This window comes from Dufourea novaeangliae, unplaced genomic scaffold, assembly GCF_001272555.1.
Source record: "Dufourea novaeangliae isolate 0120121106 unplaced genomic scaffold, ASM127255v1 scaffold65, whole genome shotgun sequence".
In the NCBI taxonomy this organism is placed as follows: Eukaryota; Metazoa; Arthropoda; class Insecta; order Hymenoptera; family Halictidae; genus Dufourea; species Dufourea novaeangliae.
This window is the reverse complement of record NW_015373961.1, coordinates 185,993-205,281: the sequence shown is the minus strand read 5'-3', so window position 1 is coordinate 205,281 and position 19,289 is coordinate 185,993. Positions and strand designations below refer to the sequence as shown.

General features: G+C 40.5%; 1 protein-coding gene across 3 annotated transcripts in view; it reads right to left on the bottom strand.

Annotated features, from left to right (window-relative positions):
• The window catches only part of LOC107186510 (protein tweety), a 46,430-nt gene extending 27,570 nt beyond the window's left edge, over nucleotides 1–18,860 (bottom strand). For 2 of the 3 annotated variants that reach the window (XM_015574389.1, XM_015574392.1), the window contains exon 1: nucleotides 18,787–18,860. The gene's annotated coding sequence lies outside the window, so the exon portion shown is untranslated. Of the gene's footprint in view, nucleotides 1–18,336; nucleotides 18,380–18,786 lie in introns of those variants that run through there. The other variant, XM_015574391.1, reaches the window with a different exon arrangement.
• Nucleotides 18,861–19,289: the final 429 nt, after the last annotated feature.

Sequence of the window (19,289 nt, the reverse complement as noted above, 5' to 3'; positions counted from 1 at the left end):
GAACACTCATCGATGATTTACTGTGTTTAGTATTACCTCGGTGTAGACACGGAGGTTGGGACTGAAAATGCGCTTATAGGGGAGCAGAGGTAACGATTCTGTGACCTTATCGGTGCCTGACCACTCTAGTCTCTTCTATTATAGAATTTCAATTATCAATGATCAGTATCAAAACGTTTAATACATACATTACTGTGTGTCATATAACTCAATTATTATTCCTAATTATATTAATAAACTAAAATACCAGTTCAAGATAATAAACTTTTTTACCCGTCTGAAAATAGCAAAAAAGAGTTCGGATCGGATCTAACCCCACCTTACCAATTACAACCTTAAAAATCAGACCTTACCATTCAATGGTTAATAGCACTAACAAGCTGGGAATAAAATGGGAATATTATTATACTTTTATTAAGATATTCATTTTGTTGTATTCTACGCGTTTATAGGCGCTACGAGTGCACTGAATCCGGTATCAACGGTAATAAATACTGAGGCTAAAAGTATTAAAGTACTTTGCTCCTCAAGCTAACAACTTCTAATATACTTAAGTAGGTTTCATTATCCTCGTGCAAGACGCGTCAGATCTCCCGGTGGAACGATAAAACGATGATTCCACGTGATAAAACACGTGGAAAATGAGTAATAAAAATCTTCTTTTTTTTCCACTTGGGGACACTGTTACCGCGAAAAATGACACAGAGGATCGTCGAGCGCACCTGCTGCGCTTGCTGCTGAACGACCCCCATAATTCTTTCGTAACCCCTTTGAAATTTCAATAAACCATGGGTTCTTTAGCAATTTGAATTTTCCCGCCCAACTTGAACTGTCAAAATCACCGAACCGAACAGAAATTTCGAAAGTGGCACCAACTAACTTAGAATAGGAATGTCCGATTCCTATTTGATTCTTTAGAAGATCGATTCCTTTGGATAAGCCGCAACATGTATATTCCTCGCGCAAATACAAATCGAAAAGTCCTTTACCGTTTTGTAATCTGAAGCTCCGTTTCCGAGATACTAGCAGTTGAACGAACTCCAGTCAGCTGAGCGGTCGGTCACACGTACACGCAGACCGCTCAGCTGATTGGAGTTCGTTCAACTGCTAGTATCTCGGAAACGGAGCTTCAGATTACAAAACGGTAAAGGACTTTTCGATTTGTATTTGCCCGAGGAATATGCATGTTGCGGATTGTCCCATCATTCTGGGACACCCTATATATGCCAGTAACGTGTCACCCAAGAAAATCGTCCTTCTGAAGAATCAAATCGGAATCGAACAGCCCTACTTTGAACCTCAAGTTACAGGTTATGTTGTTTCATTTCTTCCAGCAATTCGAGACAACGATATTCCACGAACCTGTATTTCCCTGGGCATTTACGATCGGAACAGGTATGGTTTACGAGTCGAACCGGGGAATTATTATTTCTTTCTCGTATCATTTCCGGAGAAATACTTTATTCCCGATGAAATTGCATCGAGAGACCGTTCTCCTTGCCCCTTTTCGAATCAACCCTGCACATTTACGACGGGAGGAGCCCTGTGTATCGTCTGCCTGGATGCCGTTTTCACGCGAATTTATATTTTTCACGATTAAGCCGCGTTCTCACCTGCGCGAAACGAGAATTATCGTAGCCATTAAATCGAACCATCCAGACCGATCACGTTCATAACAAGAATTTTCTAGAAATGCAGTCTCATTTTGCTGGATACGGTTCACTAGGTGAACTCTGGTGGAAACGCGGCTCGAACTCGTATCATCGCCCTTATGCTAGGTCTCGAGAACGCAGGATTAACGACCCAGCCTTTCAGAACACTTTTAAAGCAGGCTAAAAAACAAAGGTCGAAACGACCGAGGAGGAAAAGAATTTCCATTCGACTGAGTTTTTTTCACCCAAAAACTATTCAAACGTGGTTATGCTTGGCAGTAGGTTTTAGATATTTCAAGCCGTTCGGTCGAGAATAGAATGTCGAGTATTTAGGTATCTGGAGAAAATGGATTGACTTTGGAGGGTAGTATTTAATGGGGGAACTCGAAATGCAGGGTGGAGAAACGAGGATAGAGGGAAAAAATCTTATTTCGGAAATATTCCTTAACATTTGAGGGTCATTATTTGATTTTATTAGAACCAACGGGGGTGGAACCAATGGAATGACCAATAGGTGTCATCATTTGATTTCATTAGAAAATACGGATTGACCGTGTCATTCTAAAAATGACGTTGGACCTATTACAACCTTAACCCTTATAGTACCTTATAAATGTTCCAGGTACCGTCCAAAAATACTTTGAAATATGCGATTTTTTACGTATCGATTAAAATTCCCATATGTCTCTTAAAAATAAAGATATTTTCACGATTTTTAAAACGGTTTCGAATTTTACAAAACTCTCCACGGTACAACGTGGTACAAAACTACTACAAACTGGTACAACAATAATTTTTTAATTTACCACAAAATGGTAGGCTATCTTCACGCACACGAATCCCTTAAAACTCGAATATGTACATACACACAACGCAGGGGGGGGGGCCAGTACGGAGATCCAAGTGAAAGGAGATATCCTCCCTGAATCACACGTTATGATTCATTGCCGGCCATTAACGCGACGGAAAGCATATCAACGATCGGGAAAGACCTTGGTGTGTACCCGTACAACACAAGATTCGAGTGGTTCCATTTCGATCCAAGGAATATACATACATATATCCATCGGACGAGATCTCGATCGATGGGGATTTCAGGGGGCGATAACGTGAAACCAAGCGAAATATCGAACGGCCTAGGCGTGGCATAAAGGAGCTACGAGGGAGTTAACTGCGAGCGCAGAAATCGATCGGCGGAAGTCGTTGCTTCCTATCTCTCTCCCACTCCCTCTTTCCCACTCTCTCGCCGTCTCTTTCTCTCTTGCTCCCACGTTCCCTCTCTCGACACGCTTCTCCATGTCCCCCCGTCGTTCCGTTTCCTCTTCGACGTATCGCTGACATTGTATCGGATGCTCGTACCCCCGGAGGAATTACTCGCTCAGCGATTCATTCAACAAAAAATTCACGAAATATCCATTGTGGACACACCTACTTATTTTCTTCGCGGGGATCCTGCACGGTTTTCCGATACGCGTGTGGATATACGCCAGATTCAATGAAAATCGCAACCTGTAAGCCTCTTCCATCGATTCCATTTCTTGTGTATTTCGTAGATTTAGTATACAGGGTGGACAACGTAACGTAGTTCACTTTAGTTATTTCCATTACTAAAAAATTCAAATAATACAATCTCCGTGTAATATCGCCCGAAATAATCTCTGCGTTGAACGTGTTGATAAATCGTTGAACATCAAACAAATGTAATCTACCATAGGTGGGCGAATCCCCGTTCTGAAAGATCTAGAAAAATAAAAAATCGGCCGATATCGGGCCCAGAAGTCGGGACCAGATCACTGACGAGATATCTCGTCAGTGCCCAGTTGTTCCGTTTTGTTAACGACCTCTACAGATGGAAGATCGGACCTATTATCACTTAATACAGTGTTCAATCGATTATTGTCAAGAATTCGGATCCGCGTCGCGACAAGCATCGAACAGGAGAAATGTTTTAGACTGTCGTAAATATATTCTTTGCTTGACAACTTCCCTCCTCCCCAATGGTGGGGATGACGCCCTGACAATAATCGTGTAGAACCAGTCTGACAGTGATCGCCGTAATACTGTAGATGGTCACTGACCATTGCTCAACAATCAGGATGTAATCACAAGCTACCAGGACGATACATTTTATCCTAATTCCGCGTGATATGAACAAAGATGGCCGCCGTCACGCATCATCGTTTACATACACACGTGTTCCTTCTAATTTCACCCAAGTAAAGAGACGCGCACTATTTACCAGCGAACATTTCTTTTTTCTCGAGGCAATCGTAAGCGAGAGAGGACTCTGGCTGGCTGGCAGAGGAACTTCAAAGAACCCTTTTCGCGGGGTGTGGTCGGTTCCACGTTTTGAATTCTTCGGGACACAGAGACGACGGCTGGAGGGTTTAACTTTGTAACCCGTATAATAGCGTCTCGCGCGAGGCGAGTTTTTCCCGGGGTTCCAGGATAATTTCGTTTCGCTTGGCAGCGTATATATACTTTTATCGGGTTTCCCGCTGGTTATCGTAACCCCGTCTACTCCTCCACTGTCGAGTTTCATTCGATGCGATGGTTCAGGAGAGGACAAAAGGAGAATCGAACGGACCTTTGTTTAACTGGGATATTTTTGCTGAAGACAGATCTTGCAGTTCGTATCGGAGATGTCAAGTTCGTTGGAAATGTTAGAACGGATGATAAATAGAGCCGTTTATTTTGGAAACGGTGCAAGTATACGGTTTTTCGATAATTTTGAAAATAAACGGCTCGGACGAAACTCTCGGATGACAAACCGATGAATTCATGTACGTTTCTTTATTCAGCGTTTTTAGGTACCTTATACAGGGTGAGTCATCGATATTCGAAACAGTTGATTTTGCAATTTCCGAAATTAAAATGTATCTCCTGAACTTTAGTGGATGAATCTAAATTGAGTATATTTCCAAACCTAAAAAAATAGAAACAAGATTGACCTTCGTATGTCCGCCACACAAAATGAACTTAAAAGATTCGTAATTAAAAAAAAAAAAATAGGAAAAATTCGCAGATGTACCTTAAACAATTCGATTCCTTTAATCCAATAAAATAAATAAATTTTTCAATTTCAGGTAAAACTTCAATTTTTCATAACAAAAGGTAATTTAAAAGTGGTCATTTCTTCATGACGAGTATACTCGTCAAACACCGTTAAAGGGTTAAGGAGGCCCATTGAATGGAGCCCAAATGAGACGAACAGAAGCAGTTAGACCGATAAGAATACGCAACGAATTACGAAATGGGACAGTGAACTCGTATACATATACCGTTGAATCGTGTCCCGCGAAGTAACGAAAATCTTTCGACAGAGAGATCACGAATCACTGAAACCAGGCGGCATAATTGCGGTTTCTTTGGCGCCGTTCGAGCGGTTGCATTAATCTTTCGTACGTTCTTGGCAAGGCTGATAGCCGAGATGAGGGGGGGGGGGCGGGACGCAAATACTGTTTAAATCTTCAAAGGCGCTTCCTTATTCCGGTGGAACGTCTGCGCGTCTGAAGAGAAGGGGAATCCCTTTCAATTCTTCATATTATCCCCCCCCCACCCCGCTCGTCGTCACTCCCCTGACCGGTGCCCCAAGGAACCAATAATGTCGTTCGAGGAATGGTTACGGAATGCAAATACCGAATCGAGATTGGGAACCCGACCTTCCGGAACTCGACGTCGACGAATATCAACGGTCTTCGAAACAATGGATCGATCGATTCGAGTCCGATTGCACGTCCTTAAGACACTTCGAAATTAATTAACTGCCTCAACACACAGGGTACAAATTACGTGACACACACCGCACACGTTTGGATATTCCGAAACGTTCGTGAATTTTCGACTGTCTGAGTTCCAGAATTTTTCTAACATTGTTCGAATTCTCAGTGCTTTTACAGCCTTCATGACCTTCAACTTCCCTCAGACGATCAGATTTTTCAGACCTTCATACTCTCAGACTTTTCAGATCTTCTAAGACGTCCTGACACTCAGACTTTCAAATCTTCTAAAATTTCTAAACTATCAGACTTTCAGAACTTTCGAGGCATTCAGATTCGCAGACTTTTAGATCCTTGAAAGATTTCCTGATTCCCAGACCTCCAGAGCTTCTAACAAGGAGTGTATTTTAGGTGTCCGTCTCCGATCGCTTTGGTTTTCGGATATGTTTTAGAGGACCGAAAAATAAGAGATACGTATTTTTTTATAGCCGCCCGTTTTCATATTTAGGGGGTGAAACCACCCCTCAAAGTATCGACCCGGAAGTACTATCTCGAAAACCAGAGGAGATACATGAAAACTTTCAATTGGTGGCTTTCATGGTTTTTTATGTACAATAAACTGGTGTTAACAAATTGTCAAAAATACAATTTGTTTGTAACAAAAAAATATCATTTTGAGAACCTTTTTGGAGGAAACTACGCGTATATCTCACAAGGGAAGGCACGGAAGTGTCCCCCTCCGATTTTGATGAAACTTCGTATGTCTGTTAAGCAGTCAAAAATAAAGGACACGTATTTTTTTTATCGGCTGAGACGCGACTTCAAGGGGTGAAACCATCACTCGAAATTTCTATCCGAAATTTTGTTGTTATAAACAAATTATATTTTGGACAATTTGTTAGCACCATATTATTCTACATAAAAAACCGCAGACCTCGTCCATTAGAAGTTTTCATGTATCTCCTCTGGTTTTCGAGATAGTACTTCCGGGTCGAAACTTTGAGGGGTGGTTTCACCCCCTAAATATGAAAACGGGCCGCTATAAAAAAATACGTATCTCATATTTTTCGGTCCTCTAAAACATATCCGAAAACCAAAGCAATCGGAGGCGGACACCTAAAATAAACTCCTTGTAAGATTTATAAACTGTCAGACTCCCAGATCCCTAGAGTTTCTAAGATTTCTAAACTGTCATACTCTCAGACGTTCAGATCTTCTAAGACTAGTATTCCAGATTTTTCGAAACATCTACCAAGTTCACTACAATTTTCAAAGTTTCAATGTCTTCTTTGAACACTCCCAAGCCTCTAAGAACCTTCGCAGACAACAAATACCAGAGCCATTAAAAATCCTCAAGACTCTAATTAGCGAACTATTTTAGGTTTTCGTGCCTGTTAAATTTTCCGAGTTCCATACAAAATATTCCATCCCGTTAGATTTCCCTCTCATGAATCAAGTGAAACGTCAATAGACCAAGAATTTTCCACCGTCAAAGAATCTCTCTTCACGCTTGCTCTGATCCAATAAAGAATTTCCGTGAAAAGATCAATAGCACGTTGACCGACCGTCAACGGGGTCGACGGGTTAAAAGAAGTCGAAGCAACACGACTATCGACTCGGGAGTGACCACCGTAAAACGGCCTACACAGGTGGCAACGTGTTGCGAATATGCACGGCATCGATTTCATGAAACTTGCATCAATTTCAGTTCACCTCCACATTACCGATTCTTGACAGAAGAGATTTTGTAAAATGTCCGACGATTTTCCATCAGTCTTATAATCAATAATAGGAAAGTATCTTACAATGGCTGATCAAACGATAAAGCCACAGCACGAAAAATCCGTTTCATTGTGTTTATGCAAAAATAAAGTCACAATAACATGATTTTTACGCTGCCAAATTTTTAACACTCCAGCTACAACAGGATTTTCCGTGAAAGCGTTAAAAACACTATGCATTTAGCCGTTTTTTTTTTCGTGCCATCATAATCTTCGTAAAAAAATCTATAACCACTTAATCTATCATTTCTTTCAACTAAATAAAAAATAATTAATCTTTCACTGTCACCTACAGTTCCATAAAGACATTTTTGTAACGTTTCTTTTTCAATAATTCCATCGTCGACCTTGCGATTTTTTGGTAGCAATCGAAAGTTGAAGCTTCTGAGAATATTCTGTTAAATTTTCAACTATATTTATAATTAGAAAAAATTCGCGGAAGCCACTTTAAAAGTGCAAAACGTTGCCCGTGTTTCCGGCTCCCGCGGGAATTCTCGCGTATTTCAATGTCGCGGGACAACGCCACGAGGCCACCGATTGTTGTTCCCTGCGTCCCGTACAATTTCAGACGCGAGGATAAAGAATCGTGCGCGTTTCTCTGTACCTTTATGCCGTCCGTCCGTGATAAATCAACGGGCCAGGCGGAGGAGGATAAATATCGCTGGGAGAGAGGACATTACCCAGTAGGTTCTCGCAGGGTTAAATCCTCGAAACGCAAACCGTAGATTTTCGCAGCTGGTTTAACCCGTTGGCAGCCACAGCTGACTTTATGATAACTAGACTGTGGATTTTATACACTTATAGCATACAGAAGTATGTGAAGTAAAGGAGAAAAATTCGATCGAGTTCAATAAGTTTCTTATTTTATTTTAATCCCATTAAAATCCCTGAGAAAGGAAATAATTGTCTATTTTCACTCTTGTTTTCATGAATCACTTCATAAAGTCTCATTTTTCATAAAAATCTAATGATAACGAAAGTTCATATCTTCGATTAGTGCAACGTTACGGTTAATGAAAACACAAAATTCAACCGCGTATAACATGTTAACCTTCAAACGACCTTCGCAGGAATTATTCTTATCTTAAGTAACTCACCCTGTACAGAAATGGGAAATTTACTGTCCAAAGATAGGTTAATAAAACGTGAAAATATTCACCGAGATATCTTGCATAGTTATTTAGAAAACAAATCCCAAAAAATTCTGATCATCTCTAAGCACCAAACCGTAAATTCTCGAACCGTAACCGGAGTCAAAACGTGTCCCTGAAATCGAAGATGACGAAAAACGGATTTTCACAGCCGGGGGAAAAACCCATCGTTCCGACCACAGATTCCGTTGTGACCCTTGGGCGGGCCCTCGATCCCACAAGTTCTCTTTGGGGCCAGATGTCACAGAAGAAGACCTCGTAAAAGGGACCACGATACAGAACGATCGCCAACGCAAATAACCATGCGACAGCGGGGCTACTATTCGCGTAAACAAACGTGCTCGCCAGATGCTTACGATATGTCGACGGTCGGTCAACGTCCACACAGCTTCTGGACCACTTCCGATACTTTCTCTAGTTTACGAGACTTTTGTTTCTTACTTCCATTCGGGAGCTGTCCCCTCGGGTTGGGTTTCGTTTTGACCGTGAGTTGAGCAGAATTTCACTCGAATAATAAAATGGTGAATTCTGGCGAGTCAGTGGAAAATTTGGAATTTTTTTATCGAGGATGAAATGGTTGATCGAATGTCGTACATGAGAAATAATAGGTTAATAGAATAGTCTAATAGGGGCTTCGGTTCAAAATTCAAAATTTCGGATTTTGTTGACACTTGGATATGTTGTAATTTTCAGTGGAATGCAGGATGCCTCAACTAACTTAATCACCTCGAATAATGACTTAGTAGTTATTAATAATATTATCTTTGAATTGGTTCGAGGGATCGTGCAAGATTACCGGTTGTATAATACATAATATATTAGTATTCCATATTTATGATTTAATTAAAAATAACTTTCCTGAGTTCGATTTGGTGATCGAATGTTATAAAACTTATAATATGATACAACTTTCATTAACATATATCATGTAAGTTATAATGTAATATAATTTAAAAGTTAATGAAAGTTGTACCACGAGATTAATGTGAATGCACGATGAAAAGTGCTTCTAAGATACGTTGTAAGATATTTAAGATGCATTGGAAATTTAAACGGTCTCGGGACACTTAAATGCCAACGACTTGAAGGCTACCAGGAAATTCAAAATTCTCAAGATTCTCAAGATCACCAAGAGCCGCAAGATCTTTAGAACGAGTAATATTGTAAAAAAAAACATTTGAGACTTAAAACTTTCATGACTTCCGAAACCTCGGATGCTTTTAAGGTTCCTAAGGTTCTCAGGACACTTAAGTCATCCAGAATGCTTAAAAATTTTCAAGTCGTTAGAAACACTCGAGAACCTCAGTAGATTCAAACATTTTCGAGACTTTCAATAAATCCAAAACTAACGACTTTCAATTCATTCAGAGATATTTTATGAACTTTTTATAAAAATTACTATACCATGAATTGACTGTATTGTCGTTAGTGTAACAAGTTAAAAATGACTTCTCTACTAATCTCCAGTAGGTATACACTCTTTTTTTACATAAAAGATATGTTCCCCAAAAAATCGTGAAAAAAACGACAAAAATTTATATGTAAATACATATAAATATTTGAAAGCAAAATAAAATTCATACACATTTCAATTGTATTCTACCTAAAATACAATTATTATCACATAAATATTGCAAGAAGAAAAAAATGAAATATTTTCAATAAAAAATATTAGAAATACTACAATACATTTTTTCTTGCACCAAGTTTTTTTGTTCGACCGTGTTATTTCAAAATCGTATAAAAAAAAAGATGTGTACTCGAAAGTAAATTATTCTTAACCTAATATTACAGTGAAAATAATACTATCAATTAAAGTATGTAATACTTTCTTCTTCGATTGTAGCTCTCGAATCAATTTCACATTGGATACACTTTCGACAGTTCCACAAGAAACATATCTGCTTTAAAATTGACATAAACACATTAAAATCTCACCAGTACGCGTGCACCTCTACCAATTATCTCTTCCAGCTCGATGAGCAATGAAAAAGGCTACGAGTGTTCAAGCACCGTTCCAGCATATGAATATTTATACGAATACAAACTGCTCATCGGTTCTAATTAACAACGTCCTCCAGTGAAAACTCGAACACGACTTAACTCTCGTCGAATCTTCGATGACAATAATAATCCATTGAATTCCACCAAATAAATAGCATTCTAACGTCGACATAGAACCAGGAGATCGTTACGTTGCCTCCACTCCAAGTCACTTCCGCTCTTAGAAAATTATTAAATGGTCTGAATTAAGTTACGACAGAGTGAGATGGTGTCCCTAATTGCCCAAGAAACTTCTCCCTCTCTCTCTCAAGGCTAGACGCATCTCTTGCGAGGAATATTAACGCGAGGAAACTTAATTGGGGCCATTTTTCTAAATTTCAACGAAACGTGGGAAATATACAGGGTGTTAATTTTAACTCGAACACCGAAATTATTTCCGCTATTATTTAAAGTAAAAAGAAAAAAATGACATTTTATGGCGTGCTATCAGATGCATCCTTTTTGAGTATTACATGCAAATCCCATCAAGTCATCAGATTGAACAGTTACAAGACTTCCTTTAAAAAAAAAACGGCAAAAAAGAACTTCCGTAATATTTCTCGGTCTCTTTGGAACTCAGTCGGCGGAAGTCCACGATAATTGAATATCGATCGACTCGACGGTGGAGATCGAGGAACTAGACGTTTCTGCGTCGCGGAGGAATTCACATTTTTCTAGGTCGGCCATCTTCGTTCGTGATTCCATCGAAAATACGTAGGATTCTTTAAGAATCTTTAGCTCTGCAAAAAAATGCTACGAATTTGAAATGAAAAAATCGATTTTGGTGGACAAGTTTTATACACAAACATCTGTAAAAAAAAAGGAAGTTTTTGAGATAACAAAAAAATCCCATGTATTTCCACCGGAAATTTCTTCCAGAAAATTAAATTTAATTCAAACCTAAAAACCATAATACTCTAGTACCAGAAAACTATAATACTCTGCACCAGCACCACGATTTTCTATGAAAAAAATCTTTTTCTATATTTGAACAATTATACATACTAACAGGCCCTGCAACTGATTTCTAGTTATATTCTATTCCCAGAAAAAATTCACAAAGTTACAATGTTTAAACGATCAGGGTGGAATAACATCTTAACGACCATCATCGTTGGAATTTCGAATGGTACCAGCTCGACCTCTTTTTTTGGTGCATTCAGCCAAAACGTGTGTAACAAAACGTTACCCTCGCGGATTCTGCGCTCTGTGGTGATTCACATTTGTGCCCTCCCTTCGGACGCGTAATTTTTCTTTTCAGGGGATGGGGGCGTTTCTGCATAGTTTGCCGTGCAATTTCACCGTGAAAAAAAAAAAAAACGTCCAAGCACGAAGTCACTCCTCCGGCCCGTGTTCTTCCGGCTGGTTCGCGGAGGAGGCCCGAAGCGTTTGCACGGAAAATTCGAGCGGTGAAAGGCGAAGAGGCGGGCTGTATCGTGGCCAGAGACGGATAACGCGAGAGATGTTAATTCAACGATAATTCGCGGCGGAAACCGAGAGAAGGGGGGGCTTGAAAGCTGGCTTCTTCCGACTCTATATATATCCAAATGATTATACATAAGACGCTTTTCAGCCGATGCTATTTTTCACGGTTTCAACCGCAGCGATGCCCCGAAGACACGCCTCAGCGTCGAATTAACCGAGGAAACTCCAGCAGTGCCATTTTACGCTGAAGACCATTCCGATGAAATGGTTACGAACGAGTTATTATTAATAACGATAATATCGTATTTGTCGCGTGGTTGGTGAAATGGTAATTGATGAACAGGGTTGATTAAGACTGAGACCAGCCGCGGCACAGTTACGAAGACATTATTCTTTTGTGACACTCGAGTCGCTTTTTATGTATATGCTGGGGGAAAACTTAATTAGCCGGTTGGACCAGTTATGTCTCGTTTAGAGGAAATTCGATGTGAGAGGTTCTTACACCTACGGGTTTTCAGTGATTTATTAACGAACCGTGGAAGAAAGTTGAAGTCAGACGTGATATTTGAGACTGCTAGTCCTATTTAGATGCACGATACTGGTATTACGCTATTTATGTCGAAAAACTATTAGGTCAGGAGATATTTGATATTCAAAATTTCGAAGTGATACTAGTAATACGATGTTTACCCTTCTCAAAATTGATGTTCAAAATAAGATGTTGGATGGTTTTCAATTTTGAAATTATTTTTTAAGGAGACACCCTGCGCGGATAGTAGAACGTTCGGATGGTAGAGCGTCAGGATAATAGAACGTTCGGATGGTAGATCGTCGGGATAATAGAACGTTCGGATAATAAAATGTCCGGATAATAAAATGTTCGGATAATAAAATGTTCGGATAATAAAATGTTCGGATAATAAAATGTTCGAATAGAATGTTCGGATAATAGAATGTTCGGATGAAAGAACGTTCAGATGGTAAAGCGATTGGATAATAGAACGTTCCGAAAATACAACATCGGACATTAGAACGGTCGAATATCAAAGTAATCCGATAACAGGCGTTCGGATACAAGAGATTCTCCTGTACCGAAAAATATCGCACGTTTCCTGATAGTCCCCTTCCTGCGAAACGAACGCGTGAAACCGTGAGTAAATCTCGTTCACGTCAGTACGTATGTATGCATGTATCTCCCTTTTAAAATCGCAGCTTCCACGAAAAAAAAAATCGAAGAAAATGGCGGCGAACTCGCTCGTCAACTGTCGAGCGTGAAACCCTCGCTGAAACGAGTCTCTTCAGATAGGATCTCAGATTTCGTGGCGCACGCGGGCGACTCGGGGGTGAAGAAACGGGCCGACAGACGGATAACGGGTCCAGGAAGGCTTCCACTTCCACCACGGGAACGAAACTGCCGATATCCTTTTGTCTGAAACGTCCAGTGGGGGGGGCTTTTTCTGCATTCCGCCCGAGGTCTGAATAGATCGTCCTCTCTCACCTCTCGTATGCCGATCGTTTGTTTGAGAGAGCCGAAGAAGACACGTGCGCCCGTTGGCCGGCCAGTGACGTATATAGAGTGATATATACAGCGACGCAACGACGCATTCCGATGAACACCGTTCGCTCTTCTCGGACTGTATATTGCCAATTCAATAACGCTTCCGTTCGATTCACTCGCGAGGAGACACACGCACGCTCCTGTCGCGCACGAGCGTGCTCGAGATGTTCGGAGAAAGATCCTCGATTTGACGAACGATCGGTGGCCGCCTGTCGATAATTTCTATTGAGTTTTTTTTGCCTACCTCGATAATGGTAATATCTGCTGATTTTTGTCCTGGTTCCGCTGACCGTGATAGAGAGAGGCAGTGACGAACGGGCATTGTGTCGGACGAGAATATCGCACGTGCTAAATGGATCGGTTTGATGATGAAGCAAGAGGAAATTAGAATTGTGTTATCATGCAAAGAGACGGAATTTGATCGAGTCTCCAGAAAAATAATGACAAACGTACCGAAATGGAAGAAATTGAGAAGATAGCGTTTCGGCAGGGTGATTAATTCTTGATGTCCTATGGCCGGGTCATCGGCCACCCGACGAGGAGCATAGTCACATAACATTCGTTTCACTGGAATCGATTAGTGTTCACAAAGACGATACCGTTTACAAACGCAGTTCACTGGCGCGGTTAACCTCTTCAGGGACAAATTATTCAGAGCGGAAAAAATAATTTTCTTGATCTTTTTTAAGCTATTTAAAATATATTTGTAAATATTAATGACAATCAATTGATAGTTCATCCTTTTTTTTTTTTACGAAATTTCCGAATGAGTGTTCATTTACAATAATACTCATTATATATCTTTGAAATCATGCTTGAATGAAAGAAAAACTTACACTCACGTGCAAAATCGGCTACCGCTAGAGGAAAAAGTTGTGTAGGGAAAGGGCCTCCTCTTACTTGATCTCGGCAATTACTTAACTTTATATTAAATTGACATTCGATTTAACCTTTATTTCATTACTTGAAATAAATTTACCAAGTGGTAGAAGACCCTTTTCCTACGCCATTTTTCCCCTAGCGGAAACTGAGTTTGCTCGGAAGGGTACATACATGCGCCACTATCCCTCAAGAGGTTAATCGAAATGAAGCTTTTTTTAGTAACCGTTAATATACAAGTACAAACTCGAAAGAATAATTCGAAACCATCAGTAAAATTTAGTTAACTACATATTAAATTCGAGACAAGTTTAGCAACGAGTAGGCAATTATTTCAAATGAATCGTGTTCGAGGTTACGGTTTCGAACAATATCAAACTCGCGACACGAGGAAACTGAAACTGTGTTATGCACTCCTCATTCAACTGGTTAATTATCATTGGCACCGCTCGAAACAAAAGCGCTATCGTCGACGTCGACTCTTTGCCAACCAACCGGGTCACGTTTCCCGTCGAAAATACAGATTTCTCGTGGCGCCTGGTCGATAACTTCGAATTCGCGGGCAACCGACGCGAACCTAACCTTCGGTGAGCGAACGCGAGGTACTCTTTAACGGAATTAATAACCGTCGTCGCGCGTTCCAGTTTCATTGAAATTGACACCACCACTTTCAGTCGGTTGTGTTATTGATTCCAAGCATCCTGCGATAGCTCTGTGCGTCAAGTAAAGCCGACAGTTAGGTCTGTTGCACAACGAACAAATTACAACGGACGATTATTAAAATTCGATTTGTTTTACGGGTGACGTGCGTACTCAAGCGAGTGTACGCGGAACTAAATGTAAATTCGGTCGTAACGATGCATACTAGCCCTGCCTCTACAATGGAATATATGCGTTTGAAATTTGGAATTAATATGACTGTAAATAGTTACCGAATACCCGTACAGTACAGGGAAAACCGAAATCGTGTAATACACCATGATTCACCTAACCTGAAATCTTGAACTTATTCACGAATGATTCGATGTAAATTGTTACACGGTGAAAGTTAAATTATTTCAAGGGGAAAGCACATTTGTAATAACTGTAGGTTGTTTTAGTGCACAAATACTGTTTTGTAAGTCACCTTGGATTTTGTAAATAGAAAATGTTTTCATCATTGAAATTGGAAAATGTTAGAAATGTTTAAATAGAACTCGTATTTATAATTTGAATTGTAAAATATTAGAAATGTTTATATAGAAAATCTTTTCATCAATTGGTAATCAGGTCAACGATAACTGCCGAAGCGTTTTAAGTAGGCGTTAAAATATGTAACGTAATGGATAGCACGGTATCAGAACATTACGTTTACACGCCTCATAAATTATGATTATTCCAACTCTTCACTTGTTACTATAATGATACGCGATTGTAAATATGCCTTCGAAACATTACAGAGGTACTCATTTACGCCTGTGGGAGCTATTAATTATCAGTGGACGGGGAACGTTTCAATATTTACAAACATCGTACAAAAGGTCAGACCAATTTGATAGCACAACATATTGGATTAATGTGTGGCATTGCAGGATTCCTCTAAAATACTTCCTTTCTATTATATCTTCAATTCTAAGGAAAAAAGAAAATGTTTGCTGGTGTTTAGCGAATTCAACTTTTTATCTAGTAATAGATAAGTAATTTAGTTTAAAAAACGGAAGGTACCCTTGAAAATATAAAGGACAAATTATTTATAAAATGCACACTGTAACTAACTGGTAGAATTCTTAGATCCAAGAAATTAAAAAAATTCATTTGAACCGGTCTGGTAGCGACGGAAATAGCTAAGGTGATCAGGTTATATTGTCCACCCTGTACATGTACATATACGACTATTGCGTACGTTTTAACACGTGTACCTAGGAGGTCGTAGGTGAGTCAGAGGACGATTCACAGATGGTTCCAGCAACGACCGAGCCCCATTAAGGGCAACTGTTAGATAGTCTAGTAGTTGTAAATGACGTGGTGCTATGTGCATGGTCATTGCGTCCTTTTCCACAAAGGTTCGTCAAAACATTCAGATATTATTCTTATCAAAAAAATATGTCAACACTTCTTTACCGAAACCGAGCAATTACACGGGTAAAAATTTCCCTTCCATGTACCGGTCTTATATTCACCGATAAACACAGTTGCTCGCCGAACCGATAAATAGGTTAGGATATTTCCTATTACGCAAAAAGTTACCCAGCTTACTGTGGTCTATCCTAATTTCTTTACGTAGTGAAGTGTTCGAGTACCCCGCGAGCAGGGTTACCACCACAAAGTAAAATATAAAACTTCAAATTAATCCGATGCTTTATTTTTATCATCGTGGCACTATAGTCGAGATCAAGACCAATTAAATGACCTAGAATACTGTGACCTTCGTGTGACCTTGATTACGAAAAATCCACAAATGTATGAAAGTAGATTTAAATAATAAAATAGCTAGGATAACGGGATTAATGCAAAAATATATCCAACTTGATGGACATTACTTTGAGTTAAATTCTTTGCAAATCAAAAGCAAATGAGATACTAACCTTGCTCACGTTTGGATGGACACCCTGTACAATTATATAAATAAACTAATCTGAATGATCTAATACAAAAATTCGTTCCATGAAATGTTAAATCAAGCAATAAGAATATTTCGTACAACATATCTATGGACATTAAATCCGACGTTTACTTTGACGAGAGCCACTCAATTTCAATGGAAGGACACTTAAAGCATTAGATCGATCGATATTTATAAATGCATATTGAACTTGATCCCATCGCTATCTCAACGGTCGCGAGCTCGTGCGGTGTCGGTTCCCACAATCAGTCGAGCGTATTACGGCTATTCTCTGTTGGTCGGTCACCATACCGATTTCCAGGAGTACACGCGAGAAAACGTAATATACGTGTACATACACGTACAACCGGATACACTGGCGATGGCTGCAAGCTTTCGTAGAAAGAGACGTCGAAAGTAAAAATCCAACCGGGAATATCGGAAACGTATAGCGTGGAGGTTATACCCCGCTGGTAACAGAGTTCGTTTACATTACTGCATACTGTCACGCTATTGCCGTGAGGTTCAACCTTACCGGGTACGAATTCCTTTTTATCGAAATTGAGAGACCCGTGGTTGGAATTATTCCCGGGCGACTAGTGTTTTCCATAACCGTGCTTATCGTTCGATCTAACAGGAAGAACTTCGACTGATGCTCTGATTCGATTGCAACTTCTTTATAAAACCACAGGTCGCATAGAAACCAACCCAAATTGTTCGAATCTAGATTACAACCGACATATACGTACTTCACTAACAACTCGAATATTCTGTAAGAACTACTACGAAGTATTAAACAATATTAAGCAGAGATACATCCTAAGATATTCCCGAGAACACGATAGCACAACGTAGAAAAAGTTCTATGAAAGTATTCCACGAAAAAGGTTAGGGTGAATAAAAGTCGAAAGACAGCACCCCGCCTTTTGTGCCCTTTTCCTTCGTGCATTGTGACCTTAGATTCCCTATTCCAAATGCCTTTGTCTATACCTATCTACCTGCACGTAAAAAAACAATAATAAATATGCCAAATGGTAAAGCTAGGTGGGGCATCCAGTACAATATATCATGTGAAAATTACTTCGCACAAATATACCAGTCGACCACGTTCAGATTCTCGTCTAGGAGTAACTATTCGCCTTCTACAATTTTCTTACGATCCCCAGCCAAAATAACACCCAAGATCAAGCGAGGGTCATTGTAACGTGTCCCGAGCCGTCTGGTGTATTGTAAATTCGCGGCAGTTGAAACGACAGCCTCCGAAAGCTCCCCTACAGACGCGTCTTCACCGTGCGGCTACTGTCATTCTCATGCGTTTCCTTTCAGCCCGACGGTGGACCGACGGAGGGTGGCATTTCACGGGGTACCCGCATAGCGGGCAACGGCGCGGCGCGTACTTCTAGATTTCTTTGAATTTTCCTGCGTTGTCGACGACGCGACGACTGGTTACACACCGAAAATCCATCTTTACCCGTTGGGGAGCACGCACGCGACACACAGGGACGCGAGAGCGTAACGAGGGTGGCGGAGAGAGGCGGCATACACACCCGCATGGAGCTCGCGTACACGTATCGTAACCTTACACGAGCGAACGTCGCGGCGAGTGTGTATACTGTATGTATCGATCCCCGAGAGTACACACGAAGAAGACGGCTCTGAGCGCCACCACGTTCCCTCTCTGTCCCTCTTATCTCGTGGGGGAGAGGCGCTGTCTCTTGTGTGTTGTTGCTTTCGTTAGAACGACCGTTGGATCGGTGTTCCCAACATCGAAATTTCATTTCGACGTAAATCGACTCGAACACCGAAACTGGATCTTGTGTAACGATCTTATTATTACGTTTGTTCACCGCGTAATGTCCTATATAAACACGACCACGGTTTTTTCGTTCAACGATCTCGCCGGATAGAAGAAATTCGTCACGAATATTGTATAAACGGACACGTAGTCTCACAGTTGTGTAAGTGGGATACGCCTCGGAAATGATGGTTCCTCTTACCTTGATTTTCTGTGAATAATCTGAACACTGACACAAGACCGAACGACACGCACTCCACACCCGACGAAGGTTCGAGCTCGACTGAAACCCGCCGCGGAGTGGGGTGGCGCCACGGCCAATCCCAGCGTACTATGTAGCACGCGATCCCATCGTCCTCCCGTAAGACGTACAGCGAGAGTCAAAAATGAGTGTGTACCATCTCGCGGATGTAAAATTCACGCGACAACCCCCTGTAACTCACTGTACAGAGCGTATCGAGGGAAAAATGTTGCTCTTGCACCCCTCCCCCCTTCTACCCGTTATGTTCGTGCGTTTACATGTTTTGATAGAACTGCAGATGCCGTGTGAATTTCTGTTTTCATTGATTATTCTTACGGGAACCGTGATCACAGAAACTCATTTCGATAATTAAGGAATATATAATGTTAAAAGCGTAATAGAGGTATCATTCAGCTTTGTTCAATTGTCATTGTGTTCTATACATTTGTATACGTTATAAATAT